Here is a 12,506-nt window from a genome sequence, read left to right as displayed (position 1 = left end):
AAGTTACTAATGACCTTCTTATGGCCTCAGACAAAGGACTTGTGTCCGTACTTATCTTACTTGATCTTAGTGCTGCATTTGATACAGTTGATCATAACATTCTGTTACAAAGACTAGAACAGGTGATTGGAATTACAGGTACAGCGTTAAGCTGGTTTAAATCATATTTATCTGATAGACTTCAGTTCGTTCATGTAAATGACAAGTCCTCCTCACAAACTACAGTAAGTCATGGAGTTCCTCAAGGTTCTGTACTTGGACCAATACTCTTCACGTTATATATGCTCCCTTTAGGCAAAATTATTAGATAGCATGGAATAAACTTTCATTGTTGTGCAGATGATACTCAAATATACTTATCCTTTAAACCAGATGAAACAAATCAGCCCAATAGGCTACAAAATTGTCTCATAGACATAAAGACTTGGATGTCTAGAAATTTTCTCCTCTTAAACTCAGATAAGACTGAAGTAATTCTCGTTGGATCTGAAAAACTCAGAGCTAAATTTTCCGGTTTCGTAATGAACCTGGATGGCATTACTTTAGCTTCCAGTGCTACAGTGAGAAACCTTGGAGTAATATTTGACCCTGACCTGTCCTTTGGTCCACATATTAAGCAGGTTACTAAAACAGCCTTCTTTCATTTACGTAATATAGCCAAAATTAGGGACATTCTGTCTCAGAGTGATGCAGAAAAACTGGTTCATGTTTTTGTTACTTCGAGACTAGATTACTGTAACTCTCTATTACTGGGCTGTCCTAAATATGCCCTGAAAACCCTTCAGCTGATCCAGAATTCTGCAGCCAGAGTCCTGACCAGAACCAGCAGGAGAGATCATATTTCTCCAGTTTTAGCCTCTCTTCATTGGCTGCCTGTTGAATCTAGAATAGAATTTAAAATCCTTCTCCTTACATATAAAGCCCTCCACAACCAGGCACCACTATATATCAAAGACCTCATTGTTCCTTATATACCAAGTAGAGTACTTCGTTCGCAGACTGCAGGCTTACTTGTGGTTCCTAGAGTCTCAAAGAGCCGAGCAGGAGGCAGAGCCTTTGGTTATCAGGCCCCTCTCTTATGGAATAAGCTCCCAGTTAGTGTTAGGGAAGCAGACACCCTCCCCACCTTTAAGACTAGGCTGAAGACTTATCTTTTTGATAAGTCCTATAGCTAGGGATGGTTAGCATCCCTTAATTATGCTGCTATAGGTTTAGACTGCTGAGGGACATTTCCTGATACACTGAGCTTCTTTCTTTTTCTCTTTATCTCTCTCTTTTAAAGCCCCCCCCCCCCATAACAGTGTTGCATCATTAACATGTATGTCTCCTGTCTCAGCAGGTCTCCCTGGCCAGGAGTAGCAGTTCCTGTTGTCTGTTGTCTTTCTGTCCTCTTCCCCCCACACAGCAGAGGCAGATGGCTGCCTGTCCTGAGCCGGGTTCTGCCGGAGGTTTCCTTCCTGTTAAAAGGGAGTTTTTTCCTTCCCACTGTCGCCAGTGTGCTTGCTCAGGATGGGAGATTGAGTTGGACTCAACTCAATCTGTTGGTTTCCTTATATAGGCTGTTATGAATTGGCCTTCATTATGTTTTCCCCTCTGTCTGTAAAGCGTCTTGAGATGGCATTGCCATGATTTGACGCTATATAAATAAAGTTGAATTGAATTGAATTGAAATGAGCTCTCAGAGCCTGTAATAAAAGAAGAAATCAATCAGACACACAGAAGGCATGTTAGGAGTAGCCAAATCAACGGTTTGGTAAACTTTGAGAAAACTATCGCCCACTGTCAACCTTTAGAACTAAAAAAGACCTGGATCCATGGAAGACAACATAAATGGATGTTTGCAAGGTCCTTTCCATGGTGGAGGAGAATCTCTTGACAACATCCACCCAAGTGAAAACTCAAAGAAAATTCTTCATGAGGGCACAGCACAGGTTCGCCACAAGGTGCAAAATATTAGCATCAAGAATAGAAAGATTAAACTTTGCTAATGTGACCTTTCTCTTTCTAGAAGGTCAGATTAGAGTTTGGTAGCAAAACACAAGATATACCGGTTCTGAAATAGCTTTCTTGGACAAATGAAACATGAATCAACCTGTACCACAATAATGGGAAAGAGAAAATATGGACACGGGTTTAAAGGGCTCCTGATCTGAAGCACACTCCATCTTCTGCAAAATCAGTCTAAGGCAGTAAGTTGACACCAGCATGCGTAGCTTCTAGTCGCTCTGGAAAGCTGCTGTTTATGGAGGATGTCAGAGAGGACAGAAGAAGCTGGATAAATTCTGAGGTCTTCTCATTCTGAAGTGAAATCAAAGTTTGATTTTCTGTTCAGATTTTGCCAATTGCAGTGGAGCTATATCTGGATAGTGGCTGTAGCACGACATGTCAAAACCAACTGGACTTGCAGTAGTTCACTGCCTTCCAATGACATCTTCTGCAGTTTGATTTTGTGCTTGTGTTGTTCTCACCCTCATATGTAAGTCGCTTTGGATGAAAGCATCTGCTAAATTATTGTATAATATAATATAATATAATATAATATAATATAATATAATATAATATAATATAATATAATATAATATAATATAATATAATATAATATAATATAATATAATATAATATAATATATAACATAACATAATATAATTTAATAGAATAGAATAGAATAGAATAGAATAGAATAGAATAGAATAGAATAGAATAGAATAGAATTACGTTATAGTTGTTTAATTTCAAGTCTATTGCTGTGGCTTGCAGAGCCCACATGCATAAATATTGCAAAATAAATACATCTGGAGAATAAAATAATCATCCATAATAACAAACAAAATATGACCTAACAGAGCATCAAACAGATCATGCAAATACTTGGACACAAGATTTATTTCTTCTACAGAAGATACACTGTGTGAAATGTGTATGTCCATTTACACACAGCACACAGGACACAATGCTGATTTCCATTAGTCTCTGCGCTGTATGTCTGTAGAATGCTTTATTTTTGTTATACACTTAATAACCTTCTGAGTGACTTTTTGACTAGATATTTTGTGGTAGCTATTAATCACAATCAGAATTCTTGACCTCAACAGCTTCTGATTTTATTGAGCGATTAGAAAATATTAAGAATTTAGTGCTCCTGAGACGCATCAGTTTTTATAACCAGGGCATCCAGCCCCTAATTTTAAACAGTTGCACATCTGCATATTGGTGGCACTTTCCGTGCAAAATAAATGAAAAACAAATTTTTCTAAGTTGTATACTCATGAAGCAAAGCTTAGAAAACAACATATGAGAATATCTTCAGATAATGAATTTGTTGCAAAGCAAACTAGTTTGTAGAGCAAAAAAAAATTCACACCTTCTCAGTGCATTGTGGGAAAAGATGTTGACTGCTCCCAGTCGCTGTCTCCATTTGGAGTTGTGTAAGGAAAACATAAGATGTCAATGTGTCAAGATAGAAAACGTAAAGCAGTTTGGGGATACGGAGTTGATGTCAGTTGAAAGACCAGGTGAAACACAAATTACTACATTGAACATTTTTCAAATTTCATCAATAAAAGGATGTTTGGTGATGCTATGACATTCTCAGGCTGATTAAACATCTGCAGAGTATTACATATACCATACTCCCTGTACTTCCTGAGAATGTCATTGATCATAATGAACCTTCCAACCCATGAAAAAATGATCAGATAAGTCCAGTCCTTTTAGTGTGAAGTCTTTATTTGTCTCTTAAACAAAAATGTAAATTAAAAAGTACCTAAATTTCTTAGGGATCTTTACCATGTGATATGCCAAAGTGTTCATAGTGTAATCCTCTACTTTCTGGTGTCCTTTAAAGGCCAGAAGACAAAAATCAGATTGTGTTCCACAGGATATTAAGCAAAGCTTGCACTATAAAGTGATGCCAAATGTCTTAGAAACTATATGTCTCATAAATACCACGCTGGGTTCTCATGGGTTAAATATGTATCATACAGGAATCATATTAATTATGATGCACAACTTTGTTTTTAAGATGTTTTATTGTGGCTACTTTAGGCTCTAACGCTTGTCAGCCATATGGTGGCGCCATAACTCTTCAGCGATCACAATATTGTTTACATAACTGGGTGATGAAAGGCCTGGTTTCATTTAGCACATAGAGGCATTTGCAAATATCAGATTAACCCCTTTCCTCATTTTATGATCGTCTCACCTGCAGATGTAACGATGTGGATTAAATCAAATGAACATTTTACAGAATGTGTATGTTTGAGATTTAACTAAAGCTTGCAAAGTTTGATCAATAAACAGTGATGTCTATATTTGTGTGTGCATGAGAAAGAGGTACGAGAGAGCTGGCACTCCTTCACAACAACAGTGTGTGTGTGTGTGTGTGTGTGTGTCCTGCATATCAATAGGAAAGACAGGAGGTCGCTATTGACAACTGAATCCATCTCTGCCGGGTTTGTTAAAAGACCACAAGCCCACAAACGCACAAACACTCACAGAAGGAGTGCTGTGAATCCTGGAAGTGCATTTCACATCAGAGCTTGTGCTGCTAATGACAACATAGTCGAGACTCCAGAGGGATTTAAGCAATTCCGAAGTATTGCAATTGTCACTTTCCTCTCTGCCAACTGTTGTGCCACGAATCTGCTGCGCCTATTGTTGCTGATCCTCATCCTCTCTCTTCTTGCATAACGAACTAGGTGGGTGTTTTCCTGCAAGCCACAGGATTAACCATGTGAATGCAGAAGACTGAGGAGCAAGAAGGAAACACAAATAGATAAGAAGGGAAAGGAAAGGAAAAGAAAACATAATTAGTATTTACTTATAGTCAATGTTAGAATTCAGAAAGTGCAAGCAAGATCTGAGCCCCCGAAAGTTTTCACTTTTCATGTTTGTGGTTCATCTCAAATGGGTTTGCTTTAATATACAAATTAAAGACCAAAATGCCCGTTTTACATAAGTAGTCTACACCTGTTTAATGATCAGAGTGGATTCATGTCTTGAGGTAAGAAAATTCTAAGTTGCCCTGCGACACAAGATTATGTCAAGCTACAATGAATCCGTTGCAGTGCTGGAGGAGGTTTGTAGCAATCAATGGACTTCCTAGATGTGGCTCTCTAACCAAACTGGATAATCAGGGTCAAAGAGTCTTGGCTCTTGGCCATCAATCCAATAGTCACTATGAATGAAATCCAGACTTCCTTCATGGAAATAGGACAATGTGAAAGAAGGACTGGTGCAGCATTCCACCAGTCTAACCTTTATGGTGGGGTGGCCTAACAGAAAGTACTCTACACATGATTGCTCACTGGGAATTTGCCTGGAGGACACTGAAAAACTCTCTAAACCACAAGAAGCAAAGTTCCCTGAGTTACTGAGCGTCAATTCATGAACAGACTGCCATCCCTTCACTCCAATATGATAATGAAAACATGGTTATTTGTTTTCAGTTTTTCCACTGCATTTAAAAAATAAAATAAAATAAAATAAAATAAAATAAAATAAAATAAAATAAAATAAAATAAAATAAAATAAAATAAAATAAAATAAAATAAAATAAAATAAAATTCATTAATTTTCCGAACCACTACGTCTGATTAGGGTGGCATGGAAGCTGGAGCTTATCCCAGCAGTCATTGGGCGAGAGGCAGGATAAACCCTGGACAGGTTGCAAGCCCATCACAAGGAATAAAATAAAATAAAATAAAATAAAATAAAATAAAATAAAATAAAATAAAATAAAATAAAATAAAATAAAATAAAATAAAATAAAGTAAAGTAAAGTAAAGTAAAGTAAAGTAAAGTAAAGTAAATTAATTATAATTCATGTCTGGGGATGATATCTATGGAGGACTCATCTCTACACTTTTGCTTCTGCATTGATCTTTGCTGGCATTAAGTTTTGTACAGCTCTCCAAATGATCAACCAAAACTTTTAATTTGTGTTTGAATTAAAAGTTAAGTTTTAAATTATGTTTTCATGAAATTTAGCATTTAATGAGTCTGTAAAGTCTTAGTGCCACATGCTTAAACGAAAGCATTTTTATGTCTGGTTTTTCTTCATTAAAATTTAAGGAAGGTGTCGCACTGCTATGACATCATACTACTATGACATCAGATGCATCCAGTGCTATATGGCTGGCATGCCACCTGTTGTGTAAGGGTAGGGTTGGTTGCAGAAATGCAAAAGAGATCTGGATTTACCAAACCAGACTTAAGCAAGCGACATCACGGTTTACTTGCAAGTAAACTAAGACCCCTGGTTTCAACTGGACAAAATTTTTGCTTCCTTGGTCACCATAGTGCAAATGAATAGTTTCTCTACTCAGAAAGAAAGCACACTATCTGTGGAAGTGTACCAGTGTTTGTTTAAAGAGGAGCAAGCAGTGCCAGTATGAATGCACCATGTGGGTTAAGAAGGCTTTATGTTGGTTTTGGACAACTAACGTCAATTTGTGGAAAAAAGAAAATGTATGTCTGTCGAGATTTAGAGCTACAAAAGCTGAGAATAGGTATGCTTAAAATCAAACAAACTTTCATTTCATTGTCCGTACCACTTAGTCCGTTTAGGGGTTGTGGGGGGAACTGGAGTCTACCTCAGCAATCTTTGGGCAGGAGGCAGAATATACCATGGACGGGTTGCCAACACAAACAGACAAACAAACAACCATTCACACTCACTCCTATGGACAATCTAGACTAAGCATTCAACCTAACATGCATGTCTTTGGGCGGTGGGAGGAAGCTGGATTACCTGGAGAGACCAGTTAGCCTTACTGGTTCAATCCTCAGAGGATTGAACCAGTGACCTTGCTGTGAGGCCACGGTGCTAACCACTATGCCACCATGCAGCCCCATCAAACAAGCTTTTTTTTGAAGAATTATTTTGACATATAAGATTGAGGTGACAGAATAATTCATGCCATTAACTCAGAACTGAACCCATGAAAACAATTTTGTTTCTTAAAAATAAAGGGCACATTATTCTTAACAACTAAAACAAACAAGTACTTCATTAATGTTAAAATTCAGAAGCGCATTGCCAAGAATCACACATGCATGTCTCAACTCTGCTCTTCTCAATAATGAACATTAAAATTAGGAGCTAAAACACATTCCACTCACTTACAGGCTCACCTTGCTCTTCTCATGATGCCAGGAAAACAAAACTGTTATCTCACGTTACAGTAGATCGTTACTCTAAGAAAGCAAAGGGCTGATTTCTTGAGATAATAAAATAAATTAAAACAAGCATGATCTAATTGCATCAGTGGCATTGTAGGTATGGTCAGCTTCTATAGAGAGTAGGCAGGTGCCTTCATGAAGCCATCACAGATTTAGCTCCTGGCTGATTTTTGTTTCAACTGATGAAGGTTGTATTTTTCTCTAAATGTCTTTAGGTTAATGGATTACAGATAAAGATTGGCAAAAAAAGAAGTTACATTCACTCCAAATCTAATTTCATACTGACAGTTATGGATGTCACATACTCAGTAAAAAACTAGGTCTCGGGTCTTTCTGTACCCACAGTGATAATGAGGAAAGTAGTCAGTAGGTCTTGTGTTACTTTGTGTGAAATATTACAGCCAGTGAGTCATTGTCAGCAAGAGAAAAGTGGTAATGAAGGTTCAGCAAATTTAGAACAAAAACACCTACACAGTGCCAAAATAGACTGGAGAAGAAGAAGGTGAGAAAGAGAGAGACACAAGGTACAGGACATGTACAAAGAAAGGATTGAAGAAAATCACAGCTCTACAGTGTAATTGTCCCCACTTATCAGGGAAACTCACAGATCACAGACTTGGAACTATAAATCATTCAATGACGCCCCACCATGTGATGTCACAATGTAATGATATCAGGCTAATGTGTCAGCATTGATTAAAAATGTTAAATGAACTATTAGTGTGAGAACATAAATGCAGTGGAGATAAAAATTCTTGGTGATGGGAGAGTAACTTCACTATTCCAGTTTAGACAATGTAAAGTAGGGCATTAGCTTTGGGAAATTTTGAGTTTTAAATGTTTGTGAAAAAGAAGTCTCTACTCTCCAGACCTCACCATCAAAGGGTCATACTTACATGAAACGATAATAAGAAATTTCGCAAATTGGAAAAAGTAGCACATCAGAAATTAGTAATGGGTCTCTAGAAATGCTCATCTTTCAGTTTAACCCTTTAAGGTCCTAGTTTAGAATTTGGTAGAGATAAATTTGCAGTGACTTTGATGGATTTCTTTTAAAAAAATATGGAAATAAATCTGCTTGAGCCATCTCTACCACTTGGTTTGAGTATGTAAAACCCAAACCAAGTGTTTGTTATAACACTACTGTTTCAAATTTCAACCATTTCACTGTTACATTATAATTAACTTCTTCTTTTTAACATCTCAACCGAAAACATTCATCCTTTTTATTGTTGTCCAAAAAAATGGAAAAACACAGAAACATTTTTCTCTGGCTTTTTGTTAGTGTGAAAGTGAAAGGGTTAAAATGAAGGTCTGTGAGTGAAACATCTTACTTTACATCTCTAATTTGAATAGTTACTTAAAAATAAATGGATATATTGTCATGATGATTCATGCAGTGTGAAATGAATCATACATAAAGAAGACAAAATAGCTGTAAACGCGTTGTAGGTGTGTGATGAATGAAGGAAAATTCTTACATAATAGTAAGAATTTTGAATATAAAAAATGTAATATAAAGAACTGTATAAATCTTTGTAACAGTGATGTAAAAAGGAGAAAAATTATGGCAATAGCTCCTAAATAAAGTGAAGATTGAAGTAAATAAAGACTTTGATTTTCTTTTTGTTGATTTTTCTGGGCTTGTGTTTGCTGCAGCATAATAATGTAGACTGAATGCCTCTTGCTGTATCTTAACACCGGAGTAAATCTAGCTAAGGAGATTAGAAGGGTGGTTATGCAGTAACAGGACAGCAGAATAGACATAATCCTCTTGGGTGTTAAAGAACTGGTCCAGATTTGGACTCTTTTCCACTTAAATAAATGAAGTTAAAAACATTTAGGAAGAACCCCGTTACACAACAGATTATTCTAAACAGAAAATAATAATAAAGCAGCAACTGCATGCGAACAAAGATAATCAGGTAAAAATACATGGGAATTTTTTAAAATTTATTTATTCAAATCTGGTGGCAGAAATACAAAGATCATGTTCCTGAGTGAAACTAAATATCTAAAATAGACATTTTTTCAGATAAAAACCTTTCTCAAAGAAAAGTACCCCATTATGAAAAAAGGGCTATGTTGCAACAAAAACTGAAATATATAAAATGTTTACTGAATCTTAATTTCAGACACTTGACTCTTCGTCCTGCCACAACCACCACAAAGGGAAAATACACATATTGAAATCAAGCCAGGTTAATCATGCGATCATGCAGAACTGCCTCAAGGATAAAAGGTGAAACACACCCCTCAGTTGTTAGCTGCCTTGACTTTCGTACACTGAGCTTTTTTTGTTTTAACAACCATATACACTACAGACACAAATAAAGGTTTAAGCTCTTTATGTTGTTTGGATAATGATCTCATATCATCTAATTTTGTAAAAAACTTTGTCTAATGACCAGTTATTAAAACTAAAAAAACGTTGACTTGAAGTTCTATCTATCTATCTATCTATCTATCTATCTATCTATCTATCTATCTATCTATCTATCTATCTATCTATCTATCTATCTATCTATCTATCTATCTATCTATCTATCTATCTATCTATCTATCTATCTATCTATCTATTACTTGAGTATAAAAGTGCAAGTAGGTCTTGCTCTGCAGCTCATTCATATTTTCATTCCAGATGAATCTGCTGATTACTTCCCTCAAGGCTGAATTTTATCTCTATTCTGAAAGTGGGAAGAAACCGTTCAAAAAGATGATCAAGTTCAGATGTCGACATGCTGATTTCAACTCTATATACTGTGCAGTTTTATAGTAAAATAACTTCTTTATTAAGTTATTGTATGTTCTGAGGGGAAACGCCCAGAGTAGTGAGGAAAGCAGCAACTGCGCTTAATAAATGCACTCAGCATATGATTTTCCTCTGAAATGTGGGGAAGCAAAAGGGAGTATATGCAAGTACTTAGTTACAATCTGTCAGTAATATTCAAATCGGATATCAAGTAGGCGCAGCTCAGAAATAACTGAGTGGTTGAATTCGGAGGAGTCAGGGACACGACTGCACCAAACATTTTCTTACAGTGTGTGCACATCCTCTGTTGATCTCAGCAGTGTATACGTGCTTTTGCAGTGGTTGAGCCCACGCACAACACCACACAGCTCACTTTGCCCAGCTCTCATTCACTTACCTACCCGTTACTATAGAGACACAGTGGATAAGAATGCAGGCTGGCTGACAGCAATACAGGAGACCTGGGTTGAATCCTAATAACAAAAAGAAGGCTCACAACACAGCTCTGTGATCATAGCAGCACTGTGCATTACATAATGCAGCTGCATGATTCTGCTATGAACTTTTTTCCCTTGAACTTGCTGACCTCATAGATCAGAAAATGTTGCTTTTCAGTTCATATACAGTTAAAACCGAAGCAGCGTGCAGAGAGTTATATAATACACAAAGAGAGTTGAGTAACAAATAATATGAATTCTGTATTTCACTGAAGTGTCACCTTTAATATTTGAACTTTGACCATGGTTTACATTATAACATTAAGATTTGCTCTTCTTTCTCATCATGAAGCTGAAATAAAGGACACAAGCAATTGAAATAAATAGAAATCAGTCTATCCTTAATTTGACTCAACTATTCTTTTTATTATTTGATCCCTCTCCCCCTTTTAAATCCAGTCTGTCCACTTCTACCTACCCTTGAAGTAATTCCACCTCTGAACTTTTATATTTCCAGTGTCTGTTTCCTTTTATTTTCTGCCCACATTTCTCATTTTTATGTGCTGTAAATAGACTCTCTATGTCCTTGTAAGACAAGAGAGGGAGAGCAAGAGAGCAACAGACAGCTCTGAGACTGCAGCAGATTCTAACCAATCACACGAAAGAACCCTCCAGCCCATGTGGCTTATTCATAAAACTGAGAGGATATCCTTATCAATGCGCCTCCTTTCTGTCATCCAGTAAATCATCCATGTGTCCCTTATCTCAAGCGAAGGAGGCTGCTCGAAGTTTGTTGTGCCATGTTTTATGCAGATATATCTGAGACCACAGAAGTAAAGGAGTTCAGACAGGCTAACTTGTGAGGGTTCACTCTTCCTTTTGTTAAATGTTGTCTTTGTCCCAATTTACGGATGTGGCCTATAAGAGAGAGGAGCCAGGGCTAAAAGACAGCGTACCAAAAATATCCTCTAAATGTGTCAGCAAGCTTTGATGTCCTCATTCTAAAAAACAGCATTAACTGCAAGCAAATGTGGTGTGCAAAACCTATTTAGAACAAATTTACATCCCTTTTTTCCCCACTTATACACTTTTTAAATTGTTTTAGCGTCTCCAAAACTGCATCAGCAAAACTTTTCATGTAGCTTGTGGTTTCATGGCAGCCAATGGAATCTCATGAGTTTCAGTCTCATAGCAACCTATGGCAAGACTTTCCAGAGAGCATGTTCGTCATGGACTTATTTCTATTGCATAACTGTGTCTCAAGGGTTCATTGCGAATCGAGGATTAGTGGGTGTTGTGTGCGGATAAGAAGGTGTCCGAGTTAATTACTGCTTTGACAAACTGCAAGCTATGTGCAAACCCAGACTATCATGGCGTGCGCACGTAAAGAGATTACTTACATAAACTTTAATACAGTATGAATGATCAAAACAATGCAAGAGAGACAGGAGATCCTACATTAGTCGGGATTTATTACATTATGGTCACATTTAACAAGTACTGTATTGACTTTTTATCAACATGTAGAAAGAGTAAATGCATCTGTGGCGCAACGCCGCAGACAACACGGTTTTAAATATCACTTTCAATATGACATATAGGAAAAAATGGACTGTACAAAAGGTTCATTTCACAGATGATCATTCCAACGCCAGAGCTGGTGACACTAACTGCAAACTCAATGGTAATAAACACTCCAGCGCCTGAGAGGGAACACTGGTACATCATCAATATGTTATACCACTGTGCAAAACATTGAAAGTTTGTTCAGAGCTGTGCAAAAATAGCAGCATCATTGTTTACTTTCCAAGCAACAGATTCACAACACATCACAAAGATCTCTCAGAGGGACCACAAGACTCAACAGTCAGGCTCACCCTGTATGTTTGGTTTCAGAGTTGAAGTCAAATAGCCTCTAGCTTATACATACTGCAATAATGTGTGCAAATGATAGCTGTTCATCAAGCGTTGATTCGACTTCTTTACCATAAGTATTTACATTTTGAGAAATCCTGAATTAACAGAGCTGACAGTGAACGTAAGCCGGCTAAACTGAGGCCTATACAGCACATTCACAGGGCAAAATTAGGATTTGACCTTTGAGCTCTATTTGTTTTTGTGATGCTTGAACTACA

This window comes from Telmatherina bonti, assembly GCF_933228915.1.
Source record: "Telmatherina bonti genome assembly, chromosome: 15".
NCBI classification, from domain to species: domain Eukaryota; kingdom Metazoa; phylum Chordata; class Actinopteri; order Atheriniformes; family Telmatherinidae; genus Telmatherina; species Telmatherina bonti.
Note: the sequence above shows the minus strand (reverse complement) of the source record.